The 24,061-nt window shown below is 40.3% G+C and overlaps 1 long non-coding RNA gene across 6 annotated transcripts in view; it reads left to right on the top strand.

Annotated features, from left to right (window-relative positions):
* LOC308065916 overlaps window positions 1–24,061 on the top strand; it is a 60,306-nt gene that overhangs the window by 14,324 nt on the left and 21,921 nt on the right. For 2 of the 6 annotated variants that reach the window (XR_013928975.1, XR_013928976.1), the window contains one exon: window positions 18,203–21,761. The exons of 2 other annotated variants lie outside the window; for them this stretch is intronic. This is a non-coding gene — a long non-coding RNA (uncharacterized lncRNA). 2 more of the 6 variants (XR_013928977.1, XR_013928978.1) reach the window with 1 other exon arrangement.

Below are 24,061 nucleotides of genomic sequence, written 5' to 3'. Positions count from 1 at the left end.
TTGTATAGTTTAAAATCCTGAGATAAATGAGCAAAACAAATAGTAAAATTGCCAGCCTTGACTTCTGGAGGGCAAAATTCAGGTTGTTCAGGGATCTGGTGGGTAGCATTACATGGGAGACAATTCGCTGCCCCTGGGATAGCTAGCTGACCTTCAAGAACAGCCTCCTCAAAACACAGAATTGGTTCATTCCAAATCACAGAAAGATGAGCAGATGTGGTACAAGGCAAGTATGGATGAGCAGGAGACTCTTGACTGACCTCAAAATACAAAATAGAAGTATGCAGTAGGTCCAGGACTACCTGGATGGAATATAGAGACATTGCCCAAGTCTGCAGAGAGGGAATTAGGAAAGCCAAAGCTCAGTTGGTGTTGCAACTGCAAAGGATGTGAATGGCGACAAAGAGGACTTTAATAAGGTTGCTGGCAACAAAAAGGCAGCCTATGGAAAATGTGGGCCAAGTACTCTGTGGCAGGGGGACCTACTGACAAAAGGTGAATGGAAAAAGGGGAGGTGTTCATTGCCTATTCTGCTTCTGAGTGTTCTTTTTGCTTTTTTATTGGTAAGATTTACTCTCAATCCTGGGGCTAATAGTAGAGTCTGAGGGTGTGAAGCAGTAGCCACAGTGGAGAAAGACTGAGTGCTTAAGCCAATTGGATGTACCAAAGTTCATGGAAGCAGGGGAGTGCATCCAAGGGTGCTGAGGAAGCTAACCCATGTCACTGTGACTCTGCTGCCCATTGACTTTGACAGATTATGGTGACTGGGGAGGTCCCCGATGGACAGAAGAAAAAGACAAATGTCATACTTGTCTTCAAGAAAGTTGAGGAAAAGGATCTAGGGAACTACAAGCTGAGCAGTCTAACGGCAGTCTCCTGGAAGATTTTTGCTCCTGGAAACTATTTCTGAGCTCAGGAAGTGCAAGAAGGTGGTTAGAAATAGGCAGCATGAATTTACCAGGGTGAACTGATTGGTTGATCTTGGTAAGACGACTGGTTCTGTGGGCAAGGGAAGAGTAGTGAATATTGTTTACCTTGACTTTAGCAAAGCTTTTCCCAAGGTCTTTCATAGTATCCTACCAGACAAAATGGTGAGATATGGACAGCGTAAGCAGATGACAAGGTGGATGGAAAACTGGCTGAACTACCAGGCTAAACAGGTTGTGACTGGCAGTACAAAGTCCATCTGACAGCTGGTTGCTAGTGGCAGTCCCCCTCAGGGACAGATTCTGGGGCCAGTGGGGTGTGATGTCTTCACTGTTAATGATCTGGACTATGGGAGAGAGTGCACTATCAGCAAATTTATGGATGATACCAGCCTGCAGGGGAGCCAGCTGATACGCTGGAGAGCAGGGCTGTTATTCAGAGTGACCAGGATGGGCTGGAGGAATGGGTTGCCAGGAGCGTCACCAAGCACAGCAAAGGCGAGAAGTCCTGTGTCGGGCATGGAATAACCCCCTGCACTTGCACATACTGGAGGTCAACTGACCAGACAGCAGCTTTGCAGAAAGGGACCTGGAGTCCTTGTGGACACTTATGAGCATGAGTTGGCAGTTGGGGCAAACAAGGTCAACCTCATCCTGGTTTATATCAGCAAGATGTAATCAGCATGTCCAGGGAATTAATTATTCCCCTCTAGTTGGTACTTGTGAGACTGCTTCTGGAGTACTGGCTTTGGCTGCCCAGCACAAGACATTGACATACTGTTGTGAACGCAGCAGAGTGTCACTAAGGTCACACAGGCTGGAGGACAAGCATATGAGGAGAGTGTGGTGAGGTGAATATAGACAAGAGATTCAGACTCTTCTTGGAGGTGTATGGTGGTAGGGGAACTGCTAATCGACACAAGTTGCTAACAGGAAATTCTGCATGTAAGGAAAAAATACTTTCACTGTTGTTAGGATTGTCAAATGCTGGAATGGGTTTTCAATATATATTGTGGAATCTCTGTCTTGGAGCTGTTCAAAACCTGACTGAGCAACCTGCTTTAGTTGGAGCTGCTTTGAATAAGAAGTTAAAATAGCTGACCTCAAGGGATCACTTCCAACCTGTCCATCGGAGGGGTGAGGCACAGACCAGCAGATGACAACAGTTTGCCACTGCAGATCTGCTAGAACCCCTGTTGCCCTCAGAGAGCTTGAGTGTCAAAGGTGAGGCACCTACACATTTCAACGCTGAAAGATTGCAGCTGAGTTTAGGTTCTGAGGGCTGTAACTTTCAATGTAGAACCCTAAAATCTGTCTGAATCTCTTTTGAATCTGTCTCTTAATACTGAACTTTGAAAAGCATGGATCTATTTTCAAAGAGCACATGCTTCTCTACTGAAGGCATGAAAGACCTAAGAGGATAATTAATCAGGATTGCTTTGAGGGACATTTTCCCTACTATTGTCCTAAGATGAGATTGGAGACAGTAGAAAGTGGCAGATGTTTTGGAGTAGCCTTGTTTTTTTCAGGGCTTTAAATTGTTGTTTTCCCATGTGGGTTTCTTATCTGCTTAATAGATAATGCATACTTACTTGTCTGTAGATGGCTAGTGTACATGACTGCAATTGGCACCGTTTTGGAGTTAGAACATTGTTGTCTTCTAACTGGTATTAATTCCCATTTCCAAACACTCTGCTTAACTTCAGCATTAGCAAAACTATATGAGAGCGTGATGTTGTTGCACTCACAGTGTTGTTCAGGGCTGTATATGGAGCTATGTGTTACAAAAAAATTGTATAAAATGAAAAGCTGACTTACATTAGTATCTTTTTGTTAAAAAGTATGCACATTCTAAACAGTGCTTGAAAAAAATGTCATTTATCTCCTTATGACTGTGATCAAATTCTATACATTTTATAAGAAACAATATGAACCTACTTTATGTCTCACTAAAAATTTAATGTATGTGATACATATTTTAATGGAATATATGCCTTTCCTTCTTCTGGTGTAATCATTCACAGTTTTGCGAAATTGATTGGGATCTCTGATTTGGCAGCAGCTTCCACTGGTATAGGTAACAGGAAAAATACAAGGGAGTGTATAATCGTAACCCTTATCTTAAATAAAAACATCCAGTATGTTTTTAACCTTTGCTAACTAGAAAATATTACTTGTATTTTGTCTTAAACCTAGCATTTCTTCATTAGTTTGATAATGCCTCTCTCTATGTGACAAAATAGTTAGAATATAAACCTTCCTGTCCTTTCCTCAGTAGTTAACAAATCGACACACTGGCTTATATTTTATTAGAAATATGGGAAAGGGGAATGGGTAATGAGGAAAGAAAAAAAAATCGGCTTTCAACACTTTGATTAGATTATATCATGCTTTGTAAGAAGAATTATGTGGCTGTTCAGTTTAGTTTTAGAAGAAGTTCTATGATTCAAACCCCATAACATATCCAGTGCATATAATAAAAGCATCACTCAGATGCTGGTCACAAGGATATGCTTCTACAAAAAAAAGTTGTAACTAATGACTGTCTTTCCCCTTAGTTAAGAAAATAATTTCTATTTAAATAACTTCAAAATTTCAGTATCTGCATCTTTTTATAAGCAATAGTTTAAAGCCTATGATATAATCTGAAAACTATCAAAGCCTATGATATAATCTGAAAACTATCAAACATACAATCTTCCTAATGTGCCAGGACTTTGATTACATAAAAATACTTTGTTGATTCATGGTGAATATTCATAAATGGTGAATATATATCTGGTATGTATATGCACAGTATAAAACATTGTAAAAAAATAGCTCTATACTTATAGAAGATTTTAAAAAAACCCAAATTCCTTTCTACCTTTTTTTTTAATTTTTAATTAATGCCTGGTTTGGGCATATTATCTCAGTAGAATTCTTACTGTGGTGATGTCTCTGTAGGATCATCAATAGTTCCTCTACAATGAGAACTGGAAGATAGTCTATATTAGCTACTAGTTTACTTGATCATGTCCTGGAATATCCCTAGCCTTCAGTCAAACTCATTGAATTTCTCTCCTGTTTTAGAGTGGGTAGAGGCTGCTGATAGGCCTGGAGTCATAGTCAATGGGGATTCAGTCAAAACAGTCAATATTGTCCAGAAAGTGAGTCATCTCATTTTAAAGCAGGGATCTACTTTTAGTCAGATGAATCACTCTCAAGACTCCATTGATGCAGATGTGCCAAACTGGATGAGATGGATCCCACCCTTACATTCCCAAGATGTTTCTGCTCACTTGAGAGTGAATTGAAGCACTTAAAAAAGGCGTTTGTAGTGCAGTTTGCATTGCAGTTGCAGTTGTGACAACTACTGTCTCAGCCTTGCTGAGTTAGCTGTAAGTCACCAGCTTGGCATTGCCAACTGCGTATGTGGACCCTGCTGTGCATGAACTCTTCGTGGTTCATGCGTGAGGCGCTGGTGCATTCAGCATTTAAATGTGTTAAGTTCCTTTGGTGTTCTTACTAAAAACTGACTTTCACTAAAGCTTGCTTTTTAAATAGCTCCAGAATTTTTAAATTAAGATGGCCGACAGATTCTAAAAGCGTTCTTCCACGTGTTGTAAGAACTGTACCAAATCCATATCAGGTACAAGTTCTGACTGAACATCATTATATAATGCATGCTAAGTTCTGTCTGTGAATTTGTTTACTGTGAACAGAGAAACAGCCTCATCTTCTTGTTGTGGACTTCCTACCACTATGCCCCTTCTCAGGAACAATGAGAAACATGGAAAAATTGGGTCAAAGCTGCAAGAATGCTTTAGATAAAAGAGAGAGAAGAAAGAGAAGTCTGATGGATCCACATATACAGCAAAGGGGGAAGTGATCCTGAACTTCTAAGGCCTTCTACTTATTCCATGTTGTTTTCTCCAAGCACTGTGCCCTTTTTTATCCCTGTCCCCCATCTCAACTGGGTTGTCTAATGCCCCATTCCCTGTCTTCCCTAGCAGGTTGCAGGCAGGTAGAGGAGAATGATGAAAGAGCGGTTGGCCCAGAGCAGTGGGCAGCAGTTTGTAGGTCCTTATAGCAACGACCAGTGCCATGTTTCATCACAGCCGGGGTAGCCCTTAAAGGTTTTACCTTGCAGACTGGAAATGTGCCATGAGCATGCAGAGGAGGTGTGAGCATATTTCCTTCACTGACTCTTGTTTGTTTTGCATGAATGAAGAACAGAGGAAGAAATTAGCAGAGGCATCAAATGTAAGGAATTGGTAATCTCTATTTTTTTTTTTTGTTAAACATCTCTGAAGTAGCATGACATCTGGATGAAAACTACTTTTTCCTTCTGAGTTGTGTCAACAGACAGGACATGATAGGGATGCTTCCACCCCCACTTACTCCAAGGCTGAAATCCTTGGGTGGTTACTTGTCCCTCTGCTCTGCATCCCTCTGTGTAGTTCTGGATGCCTTTTGTCTGGAGGATGTCACAGCCCAGCTCAAGGTGTGGAGGCTTCCTTAGCAGTGTGGGAGGAGAAGTGGGAGTGGATTTTGCAGAAACTTCTGATCAGGAAGCTGCCTGAGCAAGCTGGTGGGGAATGGCTGCATTCCCGGGGAGTTTGCTAATTGCTGTACCACTGGGTCGTGCTGGAGAGCATATCCTGGCCAGTGTCAAACACTTGTCTTCAGCTGCCTTTGCCCAAGCACCTGACCATGGGGTCATGCTTGTTTGGCCTGCAGGTGAGGCAGGGAGGGATCTTCCTGTTATGGGAATCTCATTCAGGCTTAAGGGACAAAGCAGGTTTCAATCCCTGTCAAAATAGTAAGACTAGGATTCCTTGCGTTACGGCAGAAGTTTAGCTTCATAGAGATGTAAGTATTCAGTACCAGCAGGTGCCTTACTGGAAAGAGTGAAGCTCTGCAGTGCCTTTGAACCTTCCAAGAACTGGTGCCAAATAACAAAATTATCAGGTATGTCTGCATTGTGCCTAAAATAACAGGCTAAAGCAGGTTTTACACTTGCAGGGATATTTTTTCACTATGTGAATTCAGTAATCTGGTTTTGCACCTGTAAGAAGTTGATGTGCTGCTTGGCTTTTCCCTGGCCTTTAATTGGGATATGAAAAATGTTGTTGTACAATGTCCTTAACATGGGCTTTATAGTAAGTAAACAGTACATCCTGTTTACATAGTGACATCCAATAAAACACAAATATTGATGATTTGTCCCACATCTTATTTAGTTGTATTATATGCACTCAATATATTCATTAAAACAATTTGTTACTGCAAAACCTCATGGGTTCTTTGTCCACAATCTTGTCTACTTTAGATATTTGTCCTGTTCCCAGAAATAGATTTGAAAGCTAGAAAAAATGGCAGGGAATGTGAGCTTGCATATTCTTTGCTGACTATATCTTTATGGAATTAATTTTATGAAGACAGCGGTTTGCTTACACCAAGTAAATAGTTTTATGGGTAGAACAGAACTGTTATATAGAAAAAAAGGCATGCAAAGTGCTAGTGTTTGAAAAGTAAAACAAAATTCAAATAGGAGCGGTGTCATAAATTTTAAGTAGTGTAACTACCAATAGGATGTCCACCTTCAAATCAAGATGACAAAACATAGATTATGGCAGGTATTACTGCAGGAGGGTACTGTGGTGTTTGTTAGACATGTGACCAGAGTAGATAACCTAGTAGCTTGCTCTACCTCTAGACATTTTGACTTCCTGTCCAACCAAGACCTACAAAAAAAAGAAAATTCTCACAGCAAACAAGCTCTGCCTTGCTGTGCTTTATGTGGAGAAACCACACTTATGCTAGCTGGACTTGAAGGGACAGCTGGTAAGGGTAGAGTGCTGTTCTCACATGGCCGGCTTCAGTTTTGGTGAGACATGCGGTTTCTGACAATGAATAAATCTTGGGGCTCAGGTGCTTTTTCTACCAACTGTGTTTTCATCTGCCCAACCTTTCCAGCTTTTGTCAGTCTGCGCAAACACCTGTCCCTGTCCCTGTGTCTTGTTCCAATTCTCCTCAAATAGGCAATGCTAATTTAATTTATCATGTTGTTCATCTGGGCCCGAATCTCTTCTTTTAGTAAAACCTTGTCCTAGGAGCTTAAGGTTCCTGTCTTCTTGCCAAATGCTTCCAGTTCCTCTGGTAACATTCTAGTCCTTATTTCCGTTTTTACCTAGCCAAACTGAGCTGATTCTCTCTTTGCTCCCTATAGTATCTATCTCTTTCCGATTGCTCCATCCTCTAGCCTGTCTTAGCAGCCTTGTCTCTGGTCTTGCCCCAGCTTACTGTAAGGTCAGCCACTGCTTGCTCTGTAGACAATATCTTCATGAGATTTTATGCCTCTCGCTTTTTGTCTCCTTTCCCCTACCCTTCACTGATCACATTTTGGACTGTACTTCAAGTGTCTAACTCTGCTAAAGAAAGAAAGGGAGGCCATGTTAAGCACCTGATGTTGGATAGTTGATGGTAGGAGTAGCCTCCAAAGTTCCTCTATAATCACTAGAGAAAAAAAAAGTAGACTCCTTTGAAGAGGTCGTTCATAATAACAAAGACAGCTCCTTGAAGTAGACAGTATAAATACCCCTTAGGATCAGATTTATCAGAGTAACTATAAGCAAATATGACACTTCTTTGGTAGACTGAGGCAGCTTCTTAATGCTGGTGTACTGCTGAAGTTTTATGGCATTTTTCCTGAAATCTCCAGTATTCAACTTAACCTGAAATACCAAACACATCTACAAATAGTGATTGTATAAAATGTTTGCTAGAGAAGTTTTTCAAATTAATGCAAATACAAATATCTCTGCCCTCTTACTTATTTATGACCAAAATCCTACAGTGACAATTGTAACTCCTTGCAGTGGAATTGGTATCATCATTAGTGACATAATTAGTAGTCCTCCAGGAATGAATAGATTGACCTTGTGTCTCACATACTGAATATCCTATGTAATCCTTGAGTGACTCCACCTAAATACGATGGAATTTAGTTGTAGAATCACTGTGAGAATGAAATAAATGACAGCAGGCTGAATTTCAGGGTCCTGCTCTCAAAAGCATGGATCTTTTTTCTCTTGAGAAAAAGAGTAAAGCAGTTATATAAGGGAGGACAGAAAAGAAGAAAGAAAGTAAGTAGACGTGTTCTTACCTGCATGTCTCATTTAAAACTTTAATATGTTTTAATTAAGTAGGAGATCTAAATTCAATATAGCAAGATAGTATGTAATAATACATGGTTTAGGTACCTCACAACAGTAGTAGGGAAGCTATTTAGCCTGCTTTCTTAAAGCAGTAGGGCTTAGGAAATCACGCTGTCTGTATCAGCCCACCCCCTGAAAACAGCATTTGGCCAGTTTCAACCATGCACCACAAGTAGAGGTCTTGCAGCCACTAAGTTTCTGAGGTTGTTTAGAATAGCTGGTGAGGTGGGCTTATGGTAGGGGCTGTTCTGTCAGAGTCAACAGAACTAGCTGTAAAATCACAGCCTAATCCTGAATCAGCTATTAAAAACTGCACCAGCTGTGCTTGGCCCTGCTGTGTCCTCCTGCTTCTTCTTACTCTATCTTCTTACTCTGTCTGCTCCAGCTGTCATCCACAGGGTTGTACCTGGGCATCTTCCCTGGTCTTGTTTTGATGAATTTGGCAGATAAACACCACTGAGGGAAAGGCTTCATATGAGTTTCTCTCTTACTAGACACCAAAAAAATTCATAGAAGTAGTAGGATGCAAGAAAACTTGAATCAGAGTTTCTGCCTTCTTAGGTGTTCAGGCTTAAGGCACAAATCCAAAAGGAAAACAAGTTTCCTTAGGTTGTTTTTGGCTGAACTGATTTAATTAATCTAACTTTCAGCTTTGGTTTCTGTATTGGGTCTGGCTGAGCCCCACAGCGCTGTGCTTGCATTGGTGGCTAGAAGGTGTTGACAACACCCCAGCGCTTTGGCTGCTGCTGAGCAGCGCTCGCACAGCATCAGGGCTGTCTCTGCAACATCCCCCCTCACCAGCAGGCTGGGGGTGGGCAAGGTCTTGGGAGGGACACAGCCAGGGCAGCTGAGCCAAACTCACCGGTGAGTTGTTCCATACCATATGATGTCTGCACAGATACAAAAGCTAAGATAATGGAGGAAGGGAGGGCATTTGTTACTTAGGATATTTGTCTTCTGGAGCAACCACTGGACGTACTGAAGCCCTGCTTCCTGGGAAGTGGCTGAACATTGCCTGCTGATGGGAAGTAGAGAATAGCATCTTTTGTTTCCCTTTGCTTCTGCACGCCTGACTTTTGCTATTGCTTCATTTAATGGCCTTTATCTTGACCCACAAGTTGATTTTCTCATCTTGTTTTCACCCCCCTTGTTCTGCTGAAGAGGAGAGTGATAGAGCAGCTTGGTGGGCACCTGGTGTCCAGCCAAGGTCAACTCACCACAGTTTCCAGCAGAACAATTACTATGCATTAGAATGACAACTTCGGTATCCTTCTTCTGGGAGATGATCAGCTTCATTATTCAAATAATCAGATGAAATCTGGAACTATAAAATCTTAATTTCATACTGAATTAGAATACCATGTCCAGTTTTAGAGACCAGACTTGAAGAAAAAAGAGAGTCAGCTGGAGACAGTCCAGAGGAGAGTGACAAGAAAGATCAAACTATAGAAATTATAACCTAAAAGAAAAGATTGAATAAATTATGTTAGTTTAGTCTGACACAGAAAAGATAGAGTGAAGACATTATAACACAAGAGGTTGCTCCAAGGAGTAGAACAATCTATTTCCCTTGCCTATGTTTGATATCACAAGAAGTAATAGGCTTAAATTACAGCAAGTAAGATTTATTTTAGAAATTACAGAAAACTTTAGTGGTGAGGATAGGGAACAGATTGCTTGGCAAGCTTGTGGAGTTTCCATCTCCATTGGAGATCTGTACAATCGGAGTACTTGAATAACTGCTTCCTGCAGGCAGGAAGATGGATTAGGTGTCTTCTGGAGGTTCCTTCTAGTCCTACTGTATATTTTACTCTAGTAGTAGAACTCTAGTTTAAAAGATAGGCTTTGTGTACTCTTCTTATGTTACTTCATTCTTGTCTTCAAGCAGTGCTAAAATCCTTCTGTAGAAAAAAAAGAGTAAACAATGCTATTACTCCAATGATCTTGTAATGAAAAATGGAAATACATCTTGGAATAAAGTACTTTTTGATATACCTTCATTTAGGTAATTGCACAGAAGTACTTGGAAAGTTGGCTGTAATAGGGGAAAAACATATAATGTGATAAAATTCATTTGTTTAAAATTACTTTTTCGGCACCTGTTAGTGTTGTACTGAATGATATCACTGTAGATCACTCATATGGGAGCTTCAGAAATCAATTGAATAAAATGGCCCTAATTGCATTCAGAATACTAAATACAGTTTTAGATTTTTGTATTATCATTCCTTCTATTTCAAAGATTTCATTTAACTGAAATATTAGAAGTAGCACTTTAGTTCTCAAAAAATGTATGGATCATGTGAAATCCATTAAAAAACTAAAAGGATAAAGTAAATGTAGACATTTCAGAGTTAACTTTAAAAGTCCCTGTTACTTTCTTTGTGGTTGAATCCTCCAGAATAAAATGGTTGGGTAGAGGAGATTGACTGACAACTTGTAAATCACGACTCTCAAACACATGCTCCTGACACAGAGTTTTGAATCTATTTATTTGTTTAATTCTGGGCTGTCTTTAATGTTCACAGTTTGCATTATAAGTTGAATGCAGTTTGTTTGCATTGCCTGTAATATGACCTTCTACTACGTTTTGTCACAGAAATTTGACTCGGCCGATCCATTTTTTGAATATTTGATTTTTAAGTCGTTTAGTCTGTTCAGTTGTGGAAGATCTTCTTTGGGCAAAACCAAGAGCAGAGAATTTGGTTTAAATTCAGGGCAGCAATGCCCAACTCAAGGCACCTTGCCAGCTACCTGGATCCTCTTTGCCCTTTAGCTGCTTTAGACCTGTCGATTTGTGTACAGGTTACTGTTATCTGAAGTTAACTTTGAATAAAATCAGTCAGCTATTCGAAGGAGTCTGGCCTCGGTAATATAGGCAGCTCTGTCCATAGAAGTTATTGGCAAGATGCTCTGCCTTCTCAAAACCACGTAGCTTCTACTGTTTGAAGTTGATTGCTTAAAGCAAGCTCAATAGGACCTGGCCACTAGTGGTTTTCAAAACGTGACCCAAAGCAAATTCCTGGAATGTGTTAAAACACTGAATGTTAACAAGACAAAAGCTCACGGTTGTCTAAAAAAACAAGGAAAACCATCCCAGCCCACTGGGAATCTCTGCACCATTCAGCAACTTGTTGACTTGGTTAAATTCCTCATGGCTGTAACTCTTAAAAACATGTGTTCATATGAAAAACACATTAAAATGAAAACAAGTTTAAGAAACAGTCAAATTTTTAATGGAGAAGCTGAAAAAATAATTGCGAGAAGCAAGAATCTTCACAGATTTTTGTTATATAACCACTACCTCTATTCTGGGCATCATGTTCTCTAATGGAGATCAGGCACATGTTCAAAGTGGTTTTACAGGTACATTTCCTTACATTCAGTAGACACAATGGATTTTGAACAGTTTCATAGCAACGGATGATTTGTAATGGCTATTAACCTAGATAAGTGAGTATCAGTTTGGTGCATCCTTAATGGTCCATAATGGTCTGTGGATAAAAAATTCTTTCTCTTCACCTGTTCCTAAAAGGTATTGGTGGTTTCTGGGGGGTTTGTTTTTGTGGGTTTTTTTCCTAGACTTAGTTTTACAAAGCAAGTTCATGTGAATTTTTGCATTCAAGAAAAAAATTCATACCAAACAGCTTTATGGTAAGAGCGTTTACCGCAAAAAAGATTTATGTTTCTCTGGAACATGGTAGCCGTAGTATATCCTAGCGGGTAATCAAAACTTTTAGAAGTTAAATATATACCTTGACAGCAGCTAACCAGACATTCCTAAATAGTAGAGATTTTTAAATGAGTGTTGCTATACCTGTTGAAATTCAGAAAGGCAGTTTCGCATTCTGTTTTTAATATTAAATTCCTTTATGAGGTTGGGACATGTCATGTCTCTTCTGTGAGACAAAATACTGCTAATGCCATGGTAAAGGAGTAAATCACCTTGATACCTGATGGATGGAGGTGGCACAAAGCTCTGGGAAGAACAGAACCCAAGGACTCTGGGAAGTGCAGAGCTGGGATGTAAAGATTGGTGCTGGGGTGCTGTGTCCTCCTGAGCCGTGGGTGTTGTGGCGCCAGAGAAGCTGCATCAGCCGAGAGTCCTGGTGGAGGCACGGTGCTTGCTGTGGGAGGAAGACAGTACATCTTGGAGGAAATTACACCACCTCTCAGAGTGCCATAAGTTTGGCATAAGTACCGCACCGCCCCCACTCACAAAGACCATTGTGTTAGCACAGTACGTAGTCTAGGGCTTGTGATTTACTTACCCCACACGTGTCTTCAGTGATGTAGCTATGTAGGAAGACTTTTGCAGCACATGTGTGGGCTTAGTTCTGTCCCTGAGACTCTACTGGGGTTTACCATATAGTAACATAAAACTGTGTTTTAAAAATAATGCTTTAATACATGGTGGTGTGCTACATGATATCTCAGACTGATTATATGTGATGCATATTTGCATGAACCTTAATGAGACTTTCAAAAGTAAGAGGCAAATTTTAGAGAAAATTGGATTAAATGGCTTAATTCTCCATAGTTGAAGACTTTAAATTTTAATCAAGTCTTGAATCTGAGACTAATAACTCTTCTACTAGATGTTTAAAATGACTAAAATTTAAACCCTAATATCTATAATCTAATGTGTATTATCACCAATGTATTTGTATAGCAGTAATTCCTAGAAGTACGAACATTAAAATGACAAATTTCAAAAGCCAGCATAGACCTTTCCCAAAACTCTGGGTTGGATTTTGTTGTGTGTTTTTTCCCAGCTGTATCCAAAGTGGTATCCTGCGCTGCTGCAAACCCAGTCGCCCCTGTGCAGACGTCTGTAAGACACCTGTGTTGAACTGCATTGGTGCAGGTCTTGTTCCCAATGATGGGGCAATGCAGTACCAATCCTCATCTTGCTTAATGTACGGGACAGGCAGAAGGATGTTTGATTCTTTGTTATCTGCCTGCTATGCAATTTTTACAGAAAAAAAAAACCCAACAAAAAAACCAAGAAAGAGGTGGCTTTGGATTCCGGTCTGTTATTCCCCGTGCCTGTGGTCACAATGCCTTCTCACCTCAGTGGTATTCAGGACTTCATAAATATTATACATTTGTGAATTTCAACCTTTCCTTCGGTTGGGTTTTTTTTTTCCACCTGGCTCACACAGTTCTGGGGGACTTTGCGTTAGACTGAGCAGATCATTTATGGTCAGTGAAACTGGTAAGTCCCAGATCCTTTCAGGTAGTTCCCACCACACTTTTAAGCTTTTCTCACACAGGGTTCATCTCACAGATATTCCATACCAGGTATCTTCTAACACATAGGTTTATCTAGTTGTTTAAGAATGCATGTGTCTGTGTGTAGTCATATGTGGCTGGGGTTAATTAATTTTTTCTCTCTTCTACTTACTGGTAACCATCCATATCTGTCATGCCACACAGCAGGTTTTGATAATGGCCATCATGTATGTGAAAATGAGCTGGGCTTTTAAGAAGCCTGCCTGTACTAGACATTTTGTTGGTTGTCATGAGGTGATGAGGGATTGTCTTGGCCTAGCAAAAGGTATTTGTATTTGTTAATTGGAAAGAGGACAATAAAACCTTCTAAAAGTTAGTTTGTTTGGTTTATATATCTATAGAGGATCATGAGAATGCTTCAGTGATAAGCAGTAATAAACTTTTAATAAGACATTTTGATTAGGCAGTTTTGACAACAGTTTTAATAACCTTAGTGAAGTCATCATAATTCTAAAATAATTTAACGAGTTTGTTGTGACCTTAAGACATTACTGATAGAGAATTATGTGAAAATAAATGAAATTATGTTTGACTGCTGAAATAAGATATTCTGGAAGTGCTGAGGAACACTTGTTCCTCAGTATATAAGCTAAACAGTATGCTTAAGAGATAATTCTTCAGACCTTTTCCCAGGATGACACCTTTACTTTCTGTGGATCAACTGTCCTATCAGGGTAAAGATGCTGTGTGTATAGTGGGGATAAGAAACCTCTAGCAGTGCCTTGCTTTCAGTCTACTTTTGGAGTTATTTTTAGTATGTCTAGTCACCTGTGAGACTAGCAAAAGTAGTAAGTGTCCATTAAACTTCATCCAATCTCAGCTGAATCTGGTGGTCAAAAGTCTTCAATATCTCTGAGACTTCCACTTTTCTGCTAGATTTGTTTGAAATTGTCCAAGAGGTTGAAAAACTACCAGGGAAAGTGGGGTAATAGTTGAGTGCATGGATAACGAGCCTGCCTAAACCTCATTTCCTTAGGATATCATACAACAAAGTGAACAATCTGCTCAATGGGGGCATCTTCAATATTTAGCATTATAGATGTTTGGTTTCAGTTGTTAATCTTACTGCCAGTTTGTGGAGAAAAAAAAATCAGTTTGCTTAACAGAAAAAATACTAATCCGTTTCCATCACGCTTGGCTTTTCCTTTGGAAAACATGTAAGAGTTAAACTGAATGTATTCTACCTCGAGTTAGCTGTAGTTAGCATTTCTGATCAGAACATCCAGTTCTTTCTTCTCTCTTTCCTTTTAAAATTATGTTTTTATTTCAGCCACTTTCTACCAGCAGGCAAAGCTGCTGTTACACTTTACCCAGCTGTGAAATCAATATGATTTTCATTACAAAGATAACAGAAACTCTCTTAGAAAGACTATGAATTGCCAAAGGTCAAATAACAGTCAGTGGCAGAACTTAGAATTTAGATATACTAATTAAAAAACCTCGTGGTATAAATATATTAATGAATTGCACCCTGAGAAATGTTTGCATTTAAGACGGCAACAATCTTAAACTATTACATTGTTTCTTTAATTACTGTAGTTCATGTAAGTCACATCAAAATGTGATGGGTTCTTTCATTTATGATTGTTTCTTATAAAATAGGTATTAGCTTTTGTTTCTTTTTTCAATTCACAATTATTTGAGCTTGATTAGATTAGAAAGTGTAGCAGTCATAGAAGAGAGAACATATCTAGTAAGATTTCTGTCATATTGGACTCTAAAAATTACACATAAACAGAATGAATGGGTGCATCAGTTATTTCTGTGATATATGACTTCATTAACAACAAGAGGAAGTGCACAGTCAAACTGAAAGCAGCACTTGAGTCTTTCAGCCAGAGCAGCCAGTTCTATTTAAATTAAAATCAGTGTTTTAAAATAAATGTTATTACTCTTCCTAAGATCATCTTTGATCTCTTCTTATTAAACCTTAATTTTCCCAGCAGTTAAGTTACATCTGCTTTATTATGGATGAAAATAACAGGAAATCAATTATTTTGTTACTTGTATTTGGTTGACATTCCTCTTTCCCATCTCTATTTTTATTTAAATTCTGTCTTTTCCACCCCATATGCTAAAACAGTAAACTCAGATTGCCAAATATTGTGGATTTTAATAGAAAAAGTTCTTCACCTTACAGCTGAAGGGTTTTTACGTTATTGTGCTCCCTCTGCTGGATAGTGCCTATTAATTTTTTATTCCCTGAGCTGTTCTAATATCCGTGTTCTATAAACAAGCAATCACACTGCCTTAATGAAAGAGGTATAAAAAGCAGGAATGCTTCATTTTGGTCTCAGATGACATGGAAGGTGACAGTTGTAGGCTAGGAAAAATCCTGTTGTCTGGCAGCTCAGAGCAGCTGAAAGTCTTTAGTGGAATTTGAGGAACAATTATTTGCTCTCTCTTGGACTAAACCAGATGGACACTAAATAACCTTTCGTTTGTATAGCTCAGAGAGAGTGATGTTGGTTCTTGTACTGCGGTAAGTACGACAGTATCCTCAGATGTCCCAGTAAAGTTATTAGTGTCTCAGTCTTAGTGGTGTGATTCTCATAACACTTCATCCTTTGTCCAGTCCTACAGCATTGCTTCTGGGTCAGCGTTTGCTCAGCGAAGAAAGCAAATGTGCTCTCATCCTTGCCCCACAGCAAGGTGGTGATGGCTCAGTCCTTTCCCATCTCCACTGCAGTGGGTCAAAAAGGAGGAAGAGCTATACTCCAGTTTTGTTTCTGGAAGTTATTTTGGTCTTCGTGGCCTTTGACTTCATGGGGTGTTTTGGGTTTGCACTCCTGCTCCCCTCTCCCACTGCTGTCACATGTCGAACCTGGCTTTGTCCTGCTTTCCTCCCTTCTCTTCCTCCCTCCCTCCCTCCCAGCATAGTTGATCCTATCCCACAGCTCTCTCTCAGGTGGCCCTGGGGCCTTCAGCCCAGGGGGCCACCCAGGCCCGTCCATGGGGCACTGCCCGGACCAGCCAGCCCCTGGATTCCACAACCTCGCAGCTGTTCTCTCTGTGCTGGCTGACCTAATCGGTCCTGTGGGAAGGGGATGGAAGTTCAACATCCACTTCAGGTGCAGGTGGTTTGCCCATCTGAGCTGCTTCTTCCTTGATTTTATGCCATGGTTTTGCCAGGGAAGCTGGATACCTTTGCAATTTCCTTCAAATTTAATGTGACATTATAAATGCTGCTGCATATTAGTAACATTGAACTGGCAGTTAACTGTTCAGCTTGGCTTGGTTGCACTTAGAGATTAGCTCTCCCATATTTCTATACAGATCAGACTTGTAGCATATTCCTGGAAAGAAATAAAAAATAACCAATTGTTCGGGGCGTTAACTTATTTTATAAAAATGGTAACTATTGACTCCTGGTTTAACTGGGAGACTCATTTTGGAAGAGGCATTATGGACAAATTCTGGTTAAGAATTTTTTTCTGAGGTCAGTTTTAAATTTCAGTTTCTGGATATATAAAATAATATTAAAAGTCTTTGATTTTTCCCAGACAGTCCTACAGTGAAGTAATCAGCATAATTCTCTTCTTTGTGACCCTCTCTAATAAGCAAAAACTACTTCCATGTGCGTGCACACTTCTTTTAGAAAGAAGTTGCTTTTTAAACCATTTCTGATAGAACAGCTGGTTAAAAGAATAAAGTTCCAGTTTCTGTAACCTTCAGTTCCTCCTGTTCAGAAGAAAAGACATGTTTAATACATTTTGGATTTGCTAAAATAATAAAAAGCTTGTGTTGTTGAACCAATATCACTCCTTAATTTATTGAGGCCTAAACAAAATCAGCATCGCTGTTTGCGGGACAGTTTGTCCTAGGGTGAATCCTCTCCATCGAACCAAGCTGGGCTGATGACGGTTCTGCTGATGGTGGGACTGGGCTGGGGCTGCAGCAGGGACTCTCTGTGGAGGAGCTTCCAGGATCAGGTTGAAAATCATTTGCCTCAGATGCCTATTGAGTTATAGCAACTGAAACACTTGACAGTGCTTGTCTCAGCAAGAGCACACACCATATGCTTTGGGAGCATTCCCAAGCAGAATATTATTCTCCTAGCACCCTGGCAAGCTCATTAATACTCCCATTATCCTGTTCAGTGGGACTAATCCAGCAGTCCCTGAAGCTGGTGAGGAGGTTCGGGTTGTCTTTAGGATGCTTTCAATAAAACCTTAGATGAAGTTTGCATAATTTAAGGCACACCAATGGAATTATTTTCTAAAGTTATTAACGTTAGCTTATTTGTTGGTTTCTTTATTCCAAGCTACCTGTTTTCCTGCATCTTATGAAAAGCAGTGATGTGAAATGGAAAAAGGAATATGTTTTTGTAGTAGGATTTGCATTTGTGTACATTACTGCTATTTTCCTAAGTTTTTGCAAAGAAGGCCTGGAAAAAGCTTGCATCGGCACTCCATATAGTACTAATACAAATGCAAATTTGTATGTTGATCAAGTTTTTTCTCTAAACACGTGATCAGCTCATGGAAAGAACTGTGAAAATTTTATAGTTTATGTGGATAAAGAAAGTACCAGTTTAAGCTTCTCATTCAATTCTGATTATTCTTTATTGCTTTCTGGTCACACAACAAATTTAATAGAAAAATAATCTTTCACAAAATAACTTACTGTATGTAAAAGAAGAATTGGGGTTTGCAAAACAAGAAATCCCCCCTCAGATCCTGGTGTTTTTCCAGGCTGTATTTCTTTATATGTTGAAAAATTTTTTTTTCATTCCCATTCATTTTAACAGAAGATTTTAATTTTTCTTTTGGGAAAAAGAAGAAGAAAAAGAATACGGTATGTGGGGAGTGAGGAAGAACGAAGCCACAAACTAAACAGCCAAAAGATACTATTTCAAATAAGTATATTTATGGTAGTGGGAGGAAAACCTGGATCAAACAAAAAGAAAAGACTGGAGAGGACCTACTCTGGATTCCACTGATGTGGTAACAGCTGTTACTACAGTATCCGGCTTTTTTAATTAAATATTAATAGAAATAAATAAATAAAAGACTGAGTAAAGTGAAATGTGTGTTCTGTCTTCCTAAAGCTTTTTTTTTCCCCAGCATCTGGAGTAGCAGAATCAACACCCTTTTATTCAATTAGTAGTATTAAATAACAACATCAGCTGACAGGAAATAAGAAAGTTCCTATGGCAACTAAAAATAAGCACAGGAGGAAAAACGCATCAAATGCTGTCAGCAGACAGCATAAAAGGCAGCTGTATGGAGATAATAGAACAAGAACATACACAGAAATCCTACTGGTAAACATAACACATTTCATAGCTTTTACCGGTAGTTTTTTTGTTTTGTTGGTTTTTTCCCCACAAATGGGACCATGACACCCTGGTTACAGCATCTACTTATCAATATTTCAAATTGTTTTGCTGAGATAGGCTTCTGATTTACAGCCTGTGAAACACAGGGACAGAGCCCTGCATCTTCAGGAGAGCAGATGTATCCGCTCAGATTTGTACGCTGTTTGGAAAGCCTTTGGGTGCTTCAAATCTTGTGCACGGCTGCCACTTTCTCTCAAGGTTACTCTTTGGTCCCTGCATACAGAATGTTTGATAAAAGTTTTTGATAGAAGCAGAAGTGCAAAATGTCTAGTAGAAATGTGACTTGTAGAAGAAATAGGGCAATACACATCATGCAGACACTACTTAAATGTGCAGCTGCATTCATATAAAGTTATACTGAGCTTGAGAAGGTGTAGATGATAAAATCCCTGGTGGAGGGGAAACCTGAGTGTGCAGCTGCTGTGCTGAGGCTACAGCTGGGCCACTTGCGAGCTGCTCCTTTCATCTCTGTGGGAGAACTCGTTTTGAAGACAATTTAACTCTTGAAATTCCTGGGTTATCTGCTTTTCCTACCTATCTGATCTTCCCAGTTTCACCTGTCTCATAAAAAGCAAAACCACCACCCCCTCCTTCCCCCACCGGACCTGTGCAGGGCAGAGAGAGCTATGCTGTTTCCCCTGTGCTCTCTGTGCTCCAAAGTTGTTGACACTGCAGACCCATCTAGGCTCCCGCTTCTGATACAGAGGTGCTGCTGTTTTCACAGTAAAACTCTTCTGAGCAGTGCTGCCTCTCCACCCAGGACCCTGCTGGAGAGGCTCTGCTCACCAGGGCTTGCTGGGGAGACAAACCCACTGTCAATGTCTTGGCCAGCTCAGGAAACTTGGTTTCTGAGTGGGAGAACATTCAGCCTTGCAGATAGCAAAGGGATTGTATTTCTGCCTGGTTAATTCCATCCTGTTAAGTGATAAAAGTGAGTTTATTAATATCAACTCTGACATTATGAGGCAGTGTGGCAGAATGCCGAAGCAGGACCAAAAGCAGTGGCTGGGAGAAATGTGGTCGGACTGCCCTGATACCAGTAGAGGCTTTTATCTTTGCTTAGGACCTTTGTAATTTCTGATTTTTTATGTGTCTGTGCTGATTGTTGTCCCAAATCTTGAATTCACCACTCCAACTGTAAAAGGCAACTCCCTTGTTCCAAGGACAACTTCATTTTCAGTCCAAATATTACACAACTGAGAGGACCGCCTGGGGTCGGAAGCCCACTCCTAAGCTATGGTGGGCCACTATATCATATAGTTGCTTCCCAAAGATGCTTACATGATAGTGTATCACAGATGTAACGCGTCATTAAGTGACTCAGGCTGCAAGTCGACACATGTAACCACAGGCATGTGGAGCATGAATAGATACCAGCCGCTGATACTATTATAGCTTACTCTGCAGTTTGGCTATGTACAGGCTGTTGTGAGCAATATCCTGCCCCTGTGTGGACTATACTTGCACTGCCTGCAAGTCACCACATGCACAACTCCAGAGAAAATTTAGGAACTGATCGTTGGGTAGTCCACAGCAAGGCATCAGAAACTAGGTGATAGAGTCACTCAAAGGGAACCACTTTCTCAAAGTGGCTGACAAGAGCAAGCATAAACATGTTGTGTTTTGCTCTGACTTAATTAGCACAGCAAAGAAATTAGCTGTCTTCTGATTGAGTAAAGGTGTATACTACACAGAAGTACTCCAGCAAACAAAATGCTTCTGAAATTATCTGAACCAGGATACCACTGTAAAGGGAAATTGCACATTATATTGTAACAGAAATTCAGGGGATGGCAGCTGAGTGTTGGCAATTACCTCCGGATCCATAACAAACTCATTCTCATTCGTGTCTCGGCTACTGGCGCAGAGCAGCCTGCATCCGTGGGAGCTGCAGGTCTTGCGTTAGGGAACATTTGGTCTCTGAGCTGTGAGTTCCCGGTAGCGGTGTTGGGCAGGTACAGCCCAGAGCAGGAGGCAAGCACAACTCGTTCTGTCCTTCCCTCCTGTCCATGAGTACCCTGCGCTTTTCAACAGCTAGAGGAATTTATTGACCGCTTCCCTGGTGCTGCTACAGAGCTGGGTAATTACAGTGATTACAATGATTAGATTACAATGTAGTTTTTCCTACTGTGCTTGTGAAATGCTGCAGCTCATCCCACCTTTTATTCATGGCAGATGGTAGATTTGCAGTATATGAATGGGTACTGCAAGAGTAACACACACACGCCACCCCAGCTAGGATATATTCTTCACCTTGTGTGAACTAGCAGGGCAGTAAAATAGACAGCACGTCTGCTTTGTGTGAGTCAGACTTGTCATTTAATTTACCCTTTCATATTCAGTAACTCTGATAACTGAGTTGAAAATAACAACAACAAATGACAAGCAAACAGAGCATCAGTGACCTCATAATTTTTGTTCCTCGGTTGAACAGATATTCTTGATTTGCTGAAGAACCTTAAGACAAATATTAAGAAAGAAATAGAAGAAGCTAAATCTATAGTTTGAATGTTTGTACTAAACAAGGTCTAAAGAAAATACTTGGATTAAAAAGTTTAGGGTGGGTTTTCTTTTGTGTAGGAAATGTCAATGTATCTCTTAAAAAATTAGTGTAGTTGTAACACAGAATGAACTAAGGCACTGTACCTAACACCTGTAAGACTGATCTGATACTAAAGCCTGCTTTTAGTGGCTGGGAACATGACTACTGAAACGCTGGCTGCTCAAAATGCCAAAATTTATGGAGGTTTAGATTTTGAACATATCTGCAAAGCAAAGAAAACCCAAACAGGTTTTGTTTGAAAAATGTGCTTCAAACAATGCAAATGCTTAAAGAATTTCAGAACTCTTGTTTGTGGAAGGGATAAATGAAAGGTCATTCTTCTCTCCTGTGACATTTGTCATCTTTTGCTCTAATAAAGTCCAGCTCCATTGAACTTGGTGAACTTTTGACAAAAGTATTTGGCTTACCTACAGTGACGCAAAAATTTCTCCTCCTCCTCTAGCAACAGCGACTTTTTCAGCAAGTGCAACTCACTCAGATTAGTCGATCCAACAGTGACTGCCAGGCAGACCCAGAAGCTGATGGGGAGCTTGCATTGATCACCACTATTTCAGCAGTCGTTGAAACTATGTCTGGTGTAGGACAGAGGAGGCAGAGGCACTCATGCAGGGACTGAAGCTCGGGTAACTCCTGCTGGTCAAGTATGTGAACAAACTCCTAAAAAAGAAACACTTTTCAGCTGGAGCGAAGAAGCAAAAATGGAAAAAAGAAAGAGAAAATGGGAATGCCTTTGCAATATTAATGTGCAGTGTAACGGACTTTTCCTTTATGTAGTGACCAGTATTCTGCTAAGAACTTTATGATAACAGATCTCTCGTTTAGTGGATCACTTGCAGATTATGATCGACAATTCCCTTTGCTTCACTGATTTCACATTTCAATGGGTGTGTATATATACAGGTTACATTGGTTGTTTGTGGATAATATACTTGGAATAGAACACTTTGTAAGCACTCAGAACAAAAACTTCAGAAACAAAATAAAATTGGCCAGTGTACATACAAGAAATCAGTCTGTCTCTGTATGGGAGAACTCTCCGAAACAGAAAGAAATTCTGAAATCGGTGGGTCAGGTGTTCTGTTGGTATAGCTGTCCTATTCTGTTGGAAAGAACTTTTGTCATTGAAAACAAATGTAAAATTTAAAATGAAGCTGTTTCTCAGCTAATGTAGAGTAGGCTCTTTCATGTGCTTATTCCTCAGGGATGCAAAACATTCTTGGCTACTATTGAAATGAAAGACAAAATTGTTTAGTACCTTGCAAGACTGAGCCACCAGTAATCAAAGCTGGTTGCATATTCTTGGGACCTCAGGCAATGTGGTATTGCTGTCTACTGAGTGACCTGCTATACTTAATAAATACAGTCATCTCACTGGAAACTCATTGCACGTGTTCAACCTGAAAATAATTAGAAATATTTTGTTTTATTAGTAAATTAAAAATATTAAATCATTGCACCTTCAAAATTGAGAGTATATTTCTTTTAACTTTGAATACCTAGCTTTTTCCTTGTTCAATATGTTTCTGTTTCTTCAGCAAGTGTGATTTTGAGGAGGAAGAGAAATATATGACTGATGCATTAAAATCAATCATGATAGCAAATTTAATATCCAAAAGTTCTTCAGATATTCTGGGAAAAAAATCTGATGATGAAATGCAGTGCGATGGTTAACACTCATTTGCTATACTGAAGTCAGAAATATGCTGTAGCTTGATTTTCCTCATGATTATAAATGGCTCTTGACTTTACCGGCAAGTCCAAACTATACCTCAGCTTTTGAGATAACCAGGTTATCTTGCACATGCAGCTTAAAACGTATGTGGCAGAAGGGTATATGACATGCATAAGTCACTGTCCAGAGCCCGGTGCAGTGCATAAATATAATTTGCATAGCACAGAACATATTTATAAGTTCATGCTAATGTATGATAAGGACATTTTTCAAAAAGGCTAGCAGAAGTGTTTCAAATCTTCTTATTGTAAGTTACAGGATTAATTTATTAAATGTGGGCTGCAAATCCCTGCTCCAAGTTGAGGCCATTCAAGACTAGGCACGCAGGGCTTCCTAGTGCCTGGGAATCTCCTGATCACAAAGAACACGCAACAGAGGGGAAGCTGCCAGAAGCCTCCTTTTTATTGAAGGCTGTGGTGGTAAGAAAGATGAAAACCTTCAGGGCTTGTATCCATGATCAGTTGCTGGTGGTTTGAGCTGAGGAATGAGGACTCCAAGGGTGCCAGCTTGCCTAGCGAGAGGCATGAACTGGAGGAGAGGAGCTAGGAAGCTCTCAGCAGAGCAGTGCAGTCCCTCAGATGGGACAGGTCCCTTGGGCTACCCCTGCACTGCTAAAGGAGTACGACTCGAGAGGCTCCTCAGCCCTCTGGCCATCAGGCACAGGCTGCCGACGTGTGCCCTACACAGCCCTTGGCTCTGCATCTCTTCCAGATGCCCCGTGACAGCCTCAGAGCTGTTTTGCATTTGCTTTTGTGATGTGGAAGTGTCTGATGCCGTTGCAGTGGCGTGAAGCTGAAGGTACACCCCAGGTTCCCCGGGCCATGGCGCAGGGCAGACGGGGATGCTCAAGGGTGTGGATCTGCTGCACCAGCGGTGGGGGCCATGTCGGCTGGAGGCAGGGCTGGGTGACACTGGAAAAATTAAATAGTGTGGATGATCTCCAGCCTGGTACCTTGGCCCTCTTACTTACCAGGCAAGAGACTCTAAACCAAAGTGGCTGCC

The sequence above is a fragment of the Falco punctatus genome (genome assembly GCF_963210335.1).
Source record: "Falco punctatus genome assembly, chromosome: 6".
Classification (NCBI taxonomy): Eukaryota; Metazoa; Chordata; class Aves; order Falconiformes; family Falconidae; genus Falco; species Falco punctatus.
This window is presented reverse-complemented; position numbering and strand designations above follow the sequence as displayed.